General features: G+C 38.3%; 1 protein-coding gene across 4 annotated transcripts in view; it reads left to right on the top strand.

Annotated features, from left to right (window-relative positions):
* Positions 1-13,183, top strand: part of PPP2R2C (protein phosphatase 2 regulatory subunit Bgamma) — a 312,010-nt gene that overhangs the window by 163,234 nt on the left and 135,593 nt on the right. The window lies entirely within an intron of this gene.

The raw sequence follows: 13,183 nt of genomic DNA on the forward strand, positions 1-13,183 counted from the left end.
AAGGAAGCTCCTCTTCAACATGTCTGAGAATGGTCATCGGGAAGCTGTAGTGACGGCTGACTCACTATCTACCGAAGCATCCCTTTTGCCTTTTAAACAGTCCTAAACATGGGGAGGGAGGTGGGTCATTAAACTGAATGGAGATTTGCCTTCCTGTGCTTCCAATAATTAACCAGTGCTGGACCTTCGGAGCCACTAGCTTCTTCAAACCACATTGCTGCCTGGGAAGGGATGACGAGGTTAGGAATGACACCAAATTCAGTCACTGCACCTGAGTAGAAATTGTAGCCTTGCTATTTATTTCCCTTGTGAGCTCAAGCACAAGCTTAACCTGAAGTCTCCCAGTTATAAAATGAGAAGGTTCTGCTAGGATCTCTTTTTTCCTTCAATGGATAAGGATTAATGGGAAGACAGATGGGAAGACTCATCCCTCTTGTTCATGGTGAAGATTGAAATAGGATATTTCTAAAAGTCTCCTTTCTGCTTTCATTTCCCTGGAAATAGTTACACTTTGAGGAAGGGGTTTCACAAAGGATTACATGTGTTTATTACCTAGCTTCAGGAATAGTAAAGGAAAAGCTCGGGTTCTGTTTTTCATCAGATCCACTCACTGCCCAAGTACCATATGCCAGACCTGGGAGGAAGAAGCTGACTTGACTTGGAGAGCAGTCAGAAATCAGCCTAGATGAAGAAGGGACCTGCTTACGGAAGCCAGTACGTAATGGAGCTGGTTGTCTGGTTGTATCATTTCCGTTGTCTTGGTGGAGATATTTAAGATCTGCTAGGGAATATCCTACAGGAAAGTAGAGGACTGAAATTTCACAGTTAATCATTCTGTGAGGTCATGCTCAATTCCAAGCCCCTGTACTTTTCCCCTCGCAGATTATTTAGACAAAGTATTATTACCTGGATTATTTGAATAAATAAGACTAGAGAGGTCAATGCACGATGTGTTGGAAATAGCTGTGGAGTAGTGGCCATATCACTGAACATGGAATGGGAAGACCAATGTTCTTGTCTTGGGCCTGTCACTTCCTGACAAAATAATGTAACTATAGGTCAGCTTCAATTTCATCATCTGCAATATTACTTGTATTGCCTTCCTTCCAGGATTATTTTTACTTTAAATTTTATCTTACTAATTTTTTTCAATTAAAAAACCTTATTCTATCTCTGTCCTACTTTCCCTACTCAACTGAATAACAACAAAAAAGAGAACCTTCATAATAAATATGCAGTAAGGTGAAACACATTTCCTCATTGGCTATGTCCAGAAAGGAATGTCTTATCATGCACATGAGTCCATCGTCTTTAGTTCTATGGAATTATAATTTATTTTATTATTTGTTATTACATTGATTGGAAATCTCAAGTATTTCCAAGACAGTTAATTTTTCTGCAATGTTGCTGTCGTTGTAAAAATTGTTCTTAAACAATTCTTGGCTCATGGCAGGTGCTTAATGCTCATTGATTATTGACCGACTGACTTTCCAGATTTCCCCTCAGAGAGTTATTGTAAAAATCAAGATAGATATAATAACAATAATAGAAAGAAGGAGAGGGAGGAAAAGGAGAAGGAAGATAAAGTACCTTGTAATCTATAAATGATTACATAAAGGATAACATGCTTTGTCAGGGCTAGGAGTGTCAGACTTGTATAAGGACCATGAAATCTTTTGCTCTGGCCCTGCTAAGGCAACTGCAGGCCACAACAACCTCCCACTGCTTGAGTTCTTTGAGTTAATAATTTTGTATTGCCCATGAATGATGTTATAAATATCCAAATGACCTGTGGCAGAAAAAAAAAAAGTTCCTCATCCTTTGCTTCCTAAATATCTTAGTAATTATCCTGTCACAGTCACGGTATAGTTGTTGGGACGGGACTAGCTTCAAAGTCAGGAAGACTTGCATTCAAACCTTGTCTCTGACAAACACTGTCTGTATGACTATAAGTAAATTATTGAGCTCTCCCCATCCCTAGGCAAATCTCTAAGCATATATACGTGTGTGTGTGTGTGTGTGTGTGTGTGTGTGTGTGTGTGTGTGTGTGTGTGTAACATAAAAATTTCAAATCTTATTCCTGGGTGGTTTCCCCACAGTAAAGTCACAGATTCATGTCCTACATGTTTGAACATGTAAACACACATACACACAATCTCATCATTAGGAATTTGGCTAAGAGATTAATATTTTCTGACAATAAGATAGGAAAAACTTCACTGAGACATGGAGATCCTGCCATCTCAATAAGTGGAAAGAATTCCCAGATTGGCAAAATCTTGGTTCCTTGAAATAGAAGAATATTTTTATTAATTCAGGGACCTCTTCTTTGAATAATGTTGTGCTTTAAGTAATGGATATTCTCCTTTTATTTTAGCTTATTGTTTCAAATAATTAAAAACGCTTTCTTGGATATGTATATTGTGCGTTGAATAGCCCTAATAATACCGTACCCTAACCAATACGCAGCATCTGTGCTTCTCAAGTTGATCATTTTCCTGCAGTCCATTGAATGTATTTATCTTCAATCTGTGGGTAAATGAGTGGATTATGAGCTTTATAGTCAAAGACCAAGCTTCTTCTGTAGTATAACCTCCTGATTTCTCTATCTGATCTAGTTATATAGTATAGTTCAATTAATACACATTAATTGAATTAATTCAAGGTAGGATTTACCACGATGTATATATGACACAATGTATGATGTAAAATGATACATTATTAAAATATCAAATAGAAATTCAGTGCTATATGTAAAGGTTGAGGGGAAAGAATATCATCAATATGTTTAGAGCTATCAGGGCAGAGTTTTTGGAAAAGTTGGCTTTTCCATTAAGTACTCAAGAATGGACCTGAATTTTACTAGTTAAAATAGGGAGTATTTTAGGGATGGCGCCCATATTAATGACCTGAATAAACCAACAATATAACCACATACTCAGCATTGTACCATTCCCCACCTTTTAAAGAAGAAGAGTGAAGGCTATTAAATCTTGTGTTCTCCGGGATTGTGATGGTGAATTTGAGTTTGGCTACCTCTGAATGATGTTTTTGTTGTCATTGTTATTATTGTGGTGTATGTTTCATATCTGGATCTGTTTCCTTCACTATGCATCAGTTTATGCAAATCTTTTCATGTTTTTCTGAAATGATCTTACTCATCATTTCTCATAGTAAAATGAGCCATGTTAGCCACAGTTTATTCAATAATTCTGTAATTAGTGGGTTTTCATAAGACATGCTAATATGAATATATAAATGTACACACACATATAACATATATATATATATATATATATATATATATATATATATATATATATATATATATATGTATATTCTCTTATTTATCTTTGACATCCTAAAAGTAGGACTGTGCCCAACAATGGGATTCACGTGTGTAGTGATATTTTTTTCTTTTTTTCCTTCCTTCCTTCCTTCCTTCCTTCCTTCCTTCCTTCCTTCCTTCCTTCCTTTCTTTCTTTCCATCATTCCTTTCTCACATAATGTTTGGGCCATCTCTGCACCAGCAGTTTTGTTGTTGGTGTTTTTGAATATATCTTTCCTCAGCTACTGCAACATTTAAAATCTTTGCCATTTTGAAATCTCAGCGCTCTTAATTTCTTCCCTTTTATTATTATTATTTAGAGACTTTTTCCTACTGCTGCTTATGTTCTGCATTTCTTCTTTTGAAAATTGTTCCTATTCTTTGCTCACTAATAAGATGGTTAGAGCATATTGGTGCAGTAGGGTAGTTCTTGTGGATCTCCATTAACAGCTGAGAAAATAACCGAGGATCAGAGAAATGAAGGGACATGTTAAAGGTCAGACAGCTAGTAAAAAGTCAGAGTGGGATTTGTGCTTTGACTCCGAGAGGTGTGGTCTTTCCACTTTACCTCACTGCCACTCGTTTAGGATTGTGGTCAGAACCAAATAAAAAGATGGCTACTTAAATATGAGTGGGGAGAAAAACTATTATAGTTGCAAAAAGATTCTAGGAAAAATCCATGTAATTAAAGGAAATGGGTAATAATAACATTATAACTATTGTATATATATATGTAAATATAGATATAAACTATATGCATTATATATATGGAATATATATACACATATAGGTAAAACTTTTTATAACAAACCAATAATAACAACTGACATTTATATGGTATTTTATATATTTATGTAGTACTGGGGAGAGGTTTGCAAAGCAAACTTCACAGATATGACTTCATTTTGTCCTGGGATATAGTAAGTAGTTATTATATCCTCTTAAAGATGAAGAAAGTGAGGAAGGCAGCATTTAAGTGACTTACCTAGGATCATTCACACAGCTAATAATAGTCTGGCCTGGATTCAGGTCTTTCTGATTCTAGAACTATGACTATTTCTTGCTTAAGAAATCATAGAGCCACTTGTTCTCTTCTCTCAAAAAAAAAAATTAGAACTACACACACCCACACACACACACACACACACGGACAAAACCATATTGTGCATACTTATAGCCATTAATTCTTTCTCTGGAAGTTAATAGCACTTTTTCCATAGGTTTTTTGAAGTTGATTTGAGTATTTATAACACTAAGCATAACTTGGTTGTTCATGATTATTCTCCAAACAATTTTACTGTTACTGTATCCAAAGTTGATTTGGTTCTGCTCATCTCATTCTTTAGTATTTTATGCAGTTCTTTCTGTGTTTTTCTAAAATCAACTGGCTCATCATTTCTTACAGCATAGTAATATTCCACCACAATTATCCACAACTTATTTAGCCATTACCCAAATATACAGCATCTCCTCAATTTTCAGGTCTTTGTCACCACATTTAGAACATATAGATTCTTTTTCCTTTTTCCTAATCATCTTGGGACATGGATCTAATAGTGGTACACACTACATCAAAGGATGTACACACTTTTATAAGTTTTTGGACCTAATTCCAGATTGTTCTTCAGAATAGTTGGATCAGTTCACAGTTCTGCTAACAATGTCCAATGTTTCCATATAATTGAATTATTTCATAGGTATTTTCATAGGTTATTTCACAGCTTGAACAATCTAGATGTTGAATTCTAGATGGGTGAGGAGGAGAGGAAAGGAAAAGGAAGGAACAGATATTTGTTGTGTCTAATTTGTTTCAGGTACTGTATTGTTTTCCAAATAATTGCCTCTTTTGATAATAGATCTGGAGCATTTGCCTCACAGATCATACCTGAATCTCCATGTCCAAGCATACACATCCACATCTTGTTTATCTTCCTGACACGTCAGATATTTTTGTAGTTAGAGGTTTAGATAGGTTTTTATTACCTAATTCCAAGATACAGCAAGCTCATTCTTACATCAAGAATTGATTTCTATTCCTTCACATATAACTACTTATCAGTGAATTGGTTATAACAGATAAAGCCGCCCATAAATAAGGCTTTTCATACCTATTAGAGCTTTATTATTACAAAAAAATGAGCAACGATATCTGGACTACATGTTGAACAATGTTTTTAATTTAGAACATTAGTTAAAGCTGTCTAGGAATATCAAGTTATGTGTAATGATGTTGAGTAGATGGGAATCCTGAATCTTCTAGGCGAAAATTCATTTTATTTTATGTGGTTACCTATTTATTTCTGAATTTGTTTCCTGGAATAGGCCATTACACAAAGATAATGGATTTTCTTCAGTTTGGTTCTAAACAATTTTTTGAAGCTGGAATCTTGCTCTCCATGATCTCCTTTAACCAAGGGCCAGGTTGCCCAGACTGATTGGCAATTTTTTTTTTTTAATTCTGTCCATAAGGTTTTTTTTTTTTTTTTTTTAAGTCGTGAAAAATATGCTTAGCAATGGAAAATTATAGGATTTTGAAATAAAAAATTGTCTTAGGAGGAAATAGAATCTTTGTCTATTGTGGCCACACTGTCTTTGGCTCTGGAGGATAAAAGCCCAGGATAATTCAGATACCATAAACTGTCAGAGCTCCTTAGACCTATGAATATGAGAGCTGGTGCTACCTAGAACAGGGCATGGAATGCGATAAAAAAGGAGCTCGTTTCACAGAAGAGTAGCACTGAAGGCTTAATTTCTTAGCCATTCCTCCTTCCCTTTCTGTCAAAGGAGGGAACTAAAATGTAGAGGCGCATCATCCCATGGTTTTCTTTGGCTCCAGAAGGCAGCCGATTACTCTTTAATGAAATTGAGCCTGGGGATTGGACTCACACACACTCCGTCCCTTTCCTTTCCTTGCCATTTCTCTCACCAATGAGATGAAATACAATGGAACTGTATGAGACAAGGTTCGCTATTTTCCCTAGTAAGGAGGTCAGTACTAAGGGGCAGGAGATGGAGAGATAGGATTAGCAGAACGTTCAACCTGTGGATTAATTCATAGATTCCTAGAGTTTAGCATTGGAAGAGATTTTGGAAATCATCTGCACACTAGCCTCATCATTTGATTGTTAGATTACAAAGAAGTAAAGGAGAAGGAACTCGTTATTAGAACAAGTGAGTAGCAGAGCCAGAGTTACAATCTAGCTCTCCCAGATTGACTTTCTTGTCCACGAAACTGAAGGACCTGATAGTGAAAATGTGTTGTTTTTTTTTAATGGAATAAATTGGTTGGAATCTGTGGTGTTGCTCAAACATGGCAGCCCGGAAAAGCTGCAGTACTGTCCTGGAAGTCTCAGAGCCTATATGAAAAGCAGGAGAGTAGTCAGTGCTTGAAGAAGGGCAAGAAGCCGTAAGAGGCACAGGTGAAAGCTAGAAATAGATGGCAAGATGGTGAAGATGCCCTTTGACTAGTTCATAATTCTGCCCAGGGCAAGCTGATCTCCCTGTTAGCCATATGTATCATATAGTATTCATGGAATAGTGAGTTTCCATGTGGCAGAAGTTGCTTTAACTTGACCTGTGAGCAGGGATGTGATCGTGTAATAAGGAGAGAAGAAGAAGATACTTTTAAGATTTACCAAGCCCTTCCTTCATATCATATGGAGAACTTTCTGGTTCTAGGTCAATCTGAGACTGCCTGCAGGATCTAGGACATATCTAGGACAGACCATGTTCTACACTGTATTATTCTCCTTTGTTGACCAAGATCTCTTCCAGCTCTAATAGTCTGTCTGTCACTCACACATGATGTAGTAGTAAAAGGCCTATGGAATTAAGAGATAAGTATTCTAATCCTCATCCTGCCCCAATAGCTGACTTTGAAGGACATTTTCCCTCTTTAGACTTGTTTTCTGTTCTTTAGAATGAGGGAATGGGACTGCCTGGTCTCCAAGATGCTTTCCAGTTCTAGGAAGGGTCTGTATCTTTATTTAGCAACATGGGATGATTCGGCGCTTCAAGGAGACAGAGTAATGTCCTAGAAAGGTTAATTTACCTCACACAAATCATCAGTAACTTCCCAGAATAGCACTGTATAATTGATCAGCCAGTCAAATATTTATTGAGCTTCTAGGAAACAGCATGATATGGTTTGAAAACACAACTGTGTGACCTCTGTCAAGCCTCATGTGATTTCTTGCTTTGGTCAAGGGCATCAACATACTTCCAGGTTGTGGGTTTGAAACTTTAGTAATCCTTAAATCCTGCCTCTCTCTCAGCCCACAGATCCATTCAGTTGCCGAATCTTGCTTTTTTTCTCCCTCCACAATATTTCTTCTACTGTCCATTTCTCTTTACTCCCAGGGTCGCCCCTTTGATTCAGACACATCACCTTTTTTTTCCCCCCTGAAATAGTGCAATTGGTCGTAATTGGTCTCCTTGACTCAAGTCTTTCTCACTCCATCCTTTCCCTAAATAGCAAAGTGATTTTCCCATCATGCAAATATGATCACGCCACTCCTCTACTCAATAAATTTCAGCACCTCTCCATTTCCTTTAGAATCAAATAGAAAATCCTCACTTTGCCTCTTAAAGTTCTTCGCAGTCTGCCCCCAACCATGTTTCTAGCCTGGGTGTACATTACTCCTTTCTTGTGCTCACCCTTCCTGTCTTGACACATACTGTTTACCCTTTGTCTTTGCTGAGTCTGTGCCCCCTTCCCAGAATGCACCCCTTCCTCACCTCCTCTTAGGACTTCTCCTTCTCTCCAGTACTTAGCTCACATGCCACTTGGAGCCTTTCCTGATCTCTTTAGGCAGTAGCAGGGTCCCCCACCCCAAATTACCTTGAATTCGTTTTGCAGATACTTGGTAGGTGGAGATGTTGTGCTGTCCAAAGCAATCTAGGCTCTTTGAGGGCGGGGGCTTCATTTGTTTTTTGAATATTTAGTGCTTGCATTGTGCATAGGTGTTTCATAAATGCTTCTGGTTGATCAGGCAGCTCACTTTCCCTGCTTGGGTCTCACTTTCCCCCACAGTAAAATCAGCAGTCCTGGGCTCGAAAATCTGAGCTGTCCTTCAGCACCACCATTCTCCGAATCTCTAATGCTCTACGTGGTGCTCTGGGCTCTTGCAAAAGGATCCAAACTCTCAAGGAGATTATAACGCAGATAACGATAAAGAAAATATAAATCCATGAAAATATAAATAACAAGACAAAGGATCAGCTCTGGAGAGCCAACCACCAGGCAGAAGCACGTGACTAGTTGCCCAGGCGGGATCCAGACTAAGTGCTGTAGATCAGGTCAGATTGGATTCGCTTTGGCCAAAAACCATCAAAAGACTTACAAGAAAAAAAAGCAGGTGTGGTCAGAGGCTGGAGCAAATTATGGAGGGACTCTGAGCATGAAGCCTTCAGCATTTCACAAGCAGTTTTAGAGAAGGAATTCTTAAACCCTGACCAAAAAAAAAGCCCTCCCCAAGCTCCCCCAAACCAAAAGTTTTAGAGAAGGAATTCGTCAACCCACACACAAAATGTGTTGTCACATTCTTTTTGATTTTTGATGCAGGCTCGTCCCCTTGTTCAATTCTATTTTATTAAGTGTTCCCTGTTCCCGTCTGGCAGGAACTATACCCTAGCCTATTCCCACTGGGTAAACAAAGGCAAAAGCAAAAGTGATTTTCAGAAGCAAAAGTTGTTTTCTGATAGGTAACTGATCCTGGCCCTCAGGGAACTTACTTTCCATTTCAGGCTACACGAGAAAACAAAGTCATATCAAAAAAGAGAGTGAGCTAAGAACTGAGGGTACCAAGAATGGCTTTATGTGGAAGGCAGCTCTGGAACTGTACTTTGAAAGGAGTGAGGGATTCCCCCAGGCGGAGATGAAGGGGATGGGTATTTCAGGCACACAGGCAGGAGAGGACATAGTTTACACAGAGAAAAGCTAATAATCTGGTGTGTAATGAAGAGCCTGTGAAGCAGTCAACCCATAAGCGTCAGTGGCATTTTGACTATATTTTGGGCCTGATATATTAGATATCAGGGAGGCAGAGAGTTAAAAAATGGCTAGAGGCTGCACTCAAAAAGCATGAACTCTGCAGAGGAAGACAACACGGCCACATAAAATGTGGAATATTTTCTGTATAGAAAGTAAACACGAGATTAGTTTGGTGGGTAAGACACTAGCAGCTAAGGGGCTTAGAAAAGCTTGGTCCCAGAAAGAATACTTGAGCTCACGGCTTTGAAGAAAGCTGGGGAGTCTTAAGGAGACTTGAGGAGGCACGTTCTCAGCAAGGGCCAAGGCATTGAGATAGAGATGGAGTGTGAGAAAGAGCTGGCTGGTGGGACAGTTTAGGAAGAGTCACTAGGCTAGAAAACTGGATTATGAAGGGTCTTAAAAGTCAAATGGCAATTTATATTTTCCTTTTATAGGCAGCCATTGAAGATGGTTATAGGGGGGTTTCACAAGTCAGATCTATGGGTTAGAAGTAACACTTTGGCAGGCTGGTGGAGGATGGATTCAGGAAGGGACATAATGGATGAGGTAATTAGGGCTGGGATGTGTGAGTGGGGAGAAGGGACTAGGTGTGAAAGATGTTAGGAAGATAGAAGTAGCATGATTTAGCTACTGACTGGAAATGGGGGTGAGGGAGAAGAAAGAGTCAAGAATGACTCTCATGTTGCAAATGTGGATAACTAAAAGATGGTGGTAGGAGAATCTGTGTTCTTATGGCATAAGAAAAATACCCTCTTCGATTTACGTGACTGATGCTAAGTAACATGAGTAGAACCAAGACTACATTGTACACAGAGACAAGAAGATTATACGATGATCAGTTCTGATGGACGTGAAGATTATATGATGATCAGTTCTGATGGACATGGCCCTTTTTTAACAGCAAGGTGATTCAGGCCAATTCCAATGAATTTGTGATGGACAGAGCCATCTGCACCCAAAGAAAGGGCTTTGGGAACTGAATGTGGGTCACAGTAGAGTTTTTTCTGCCTTGTTGTTTGCTTGCTTTTTGTTTTGTTCTCACTTTTTTCCCTTTTTGATCTTATTTTTCTTGTGCAGCGTGATAATTATGGGAAATATATAGAGAAAATTGCACATGTTTAACATATATTGGATTACTTGCTGTCTAAGGGAGGGGGCGGGGTGAAAAAAGGAAGAAAAAAATGGAATACAAGGTTTTACAAGGGTGAATGTTGAAAACTATGCATGTGTTTTGAAAATAAAAAGCTTTTAAAACAGAAATGCCCTCTTATCTTTACATTTTGGTTACACAGAAGTTGTTTTGATCAAATTTTCATTAAAACTACCTTAAACTTCTTTCATAACTATGGAAAGGGAAAGCATTCTGACAAAAAATTAGAGAGGATCATAGGGGATAAACTGAATGGTTCTTATTGCATAAAATAGAAAGTTTTTGCATCAACAAAATTATCATTATAGTTAGCAGCTAAATAACTAGAAAAAATTTAGGATCTATTTCTCTGACAAACACCTCATATATGCAAGTAAAATGGAGATTGATTCAAATAATGACAGCTAATAATAACAGCCAGAATTTCTGTAGTGTTTTAAGTTTTGCAAAATACCTTGTAAATATATCTCATCTGATTCTCACAGTGGCCTAGGGAGAGAGGGATAATTATAAATGAGAAAATCATGCATTTAACCCAAGGTCACAGAGCTAATAAGAGTCTGGGTTTAGATTTGAAATGACAAGAATAAGGATTATTTTCTGATAGATAACTGGTCAAAAAATATGCAAAAGCAATGTTCAGAAAGAAGAAAGTCAGAGTCTTCTGAATACTGTTCTAGAACACTAATAATGAAGTTTTAACTCCATACTCCCTGGATTGATAATGATGACACAAAAGAAAAAATGACAAGTTTTTGAGGGCCTTTAGGAAAACAGGCCCACTGATAAAGTCCTGCCATTTTGGAATTGACAGCCAGAGGTTACTTAACCATATAAATAGCGATAACACCATTAGATATATCCAAAGACATCAAAAAGGGGAAAAAAAGTGTTTTAAAATACTAATAGCAACACATTTTTAATGGATCAGAGAATTGGAAACAAGGTAGCTGCGATACCCATCGGTTAGGTATGGTTTAATGAATTGTGACATATGGATATTTTACATTTTATTATTACACTATAAGAAATGTCCGATTTTATTATTAGGTTATAAGAATATTATTGCATTATAAGAAGTAACAAAAGGGACAGATTGAGAGAAAACTAGGGAGGACCTCTGTGAGCAGTACAGAGTGAAGCGTGCAGAACCGGGAGAACAGTTTATAAAATATCCACATCATGGTGCAAATGAACAACTTTGAATGACTCAAGAAGGATGATCAGTGCAATGACAAATTATGACTCCAGTATATTTCCCACTCGTTGGCAGTGAAGTGATAAACTAGAGGCAATAAAAAGAGACGCGTATTTTCAGACAGAGACAACGTGCGGATTTGTGTTGCATAACGAAACTTATTTGTACGAGGGGATTTTTTTGCATCGATTAGAAGGGAGAGCTATAGGTTGAGTGAGAAGAAAAAAAATATTGATGAATTATTAAGAGAAAAGCAGGAGAGAACAGGAAGAGATCAAGAAGGTAACACATAAGCAAAAGCCAAAACCAAAGTAGAGATAATGAAGAAAAAAGACAACTTGTACATTAAAAAACCTCCCAGTTTCATATGCAACTTTTTTGGCTTATTTTATGTGCCTATTGAAATGACTGTATTTGTAATGCTGATTGAGTTCATAATTTTTGTCAACAGAACATAGCATTATTTAGAATCTTTATAGTATGAACAGGAGTGTTCATATGTAAGTTTCATAGATATAATATTTGTCATATAAAGATGTTCACTTTGGAGTCAGAAGGATTTTGTGCAATCCTACCTCTGGCATTTACTGCTTTTGTGACTGTGGCTAGATCATTTTCCTTTTCTAACCCTCAGTTTCCTCAGCTGTAAACGAAGAGGTTATCTACTGTCTCAGAGGAAGTTAGTGACCTCAGAGATCCCCTCCGTCCTGATCCTTGTGATGCCGTTAGCTTTCAGAAGTGCCTTTAAGTTCCTGGGCCAAAGAATCGAGACCCAGACATTGCAAATCTATAACTCCATACCCACACCCTCCCCACATTCACATATACCCAAATTCTCTGCTCTTAAGCTCTGAAGCACTGCATAGACAGAAGAAACACTTTCTTTTGTGTCCAAGAGGATCCTCCAGTGCAGGTAAATGAGTCGCCCCTTCCCTGCCCTCACTGTTCTCTCTGTCGTATCTGTGCTCAGGCAGAGGAGAAAACAAAGTCTTCTGTTATGGCGTCCTGGGCAGCTCCCGGGAGAGCCCGAAGGCTGGCCATTCCCTCTGTAGTGGAAAGTCACCTGGATGGGAGTCAGCTGCTCCCATGTCTCATACTTCGCTGACCTCTGACTTTTCCTTAGTGAGTCTCATTTTTCTCAATGACAAAATGGGGATGATAATAGCAACTGCATCTGTTTCACAAGAATGTTGGTCGGCTCAAAGGAGCTCATTTGAAGCTGTGAATCTCTCTGTCTCTAAAACACAGAGCATTAAGCATGATGCAGTGGAAAAGGAGGAGGGCGAGTTCTGAGAGCACCTTTGCTCTCTACTCTAACCCTGGGCCTCTCTTCACCATTTGTAGATGTGAGCCGACCTCTGAAATTCCCGCCAGCCCTAACTCCTCCAATCAGAACGTTCCTTTTGCCTCTTAATTCATGAGACTGTGAAATTTGAGTTTATAGCCATGAGGAAACCAGAATCAAATGGACATCAAGGGGAGCCCCGGGTCTTGCTGCCTCCAGGTTTCGTTTCC

Source organism: Sminthopsis crassicaudata, chromosome 6 (genome assembly GCF_048593235.1).
Source record: "Sminthopsis crassicaudata isolate SCR6 chromosome 6, ASM4859323v1, whole genome shotgun sequence".
NCBI lineage: Eukaryota > Metazoa > Chordata > Mammalia > Dasyuromorphia > Dasyuridae > Sminthopsis > Sminthopsis crassicaudata.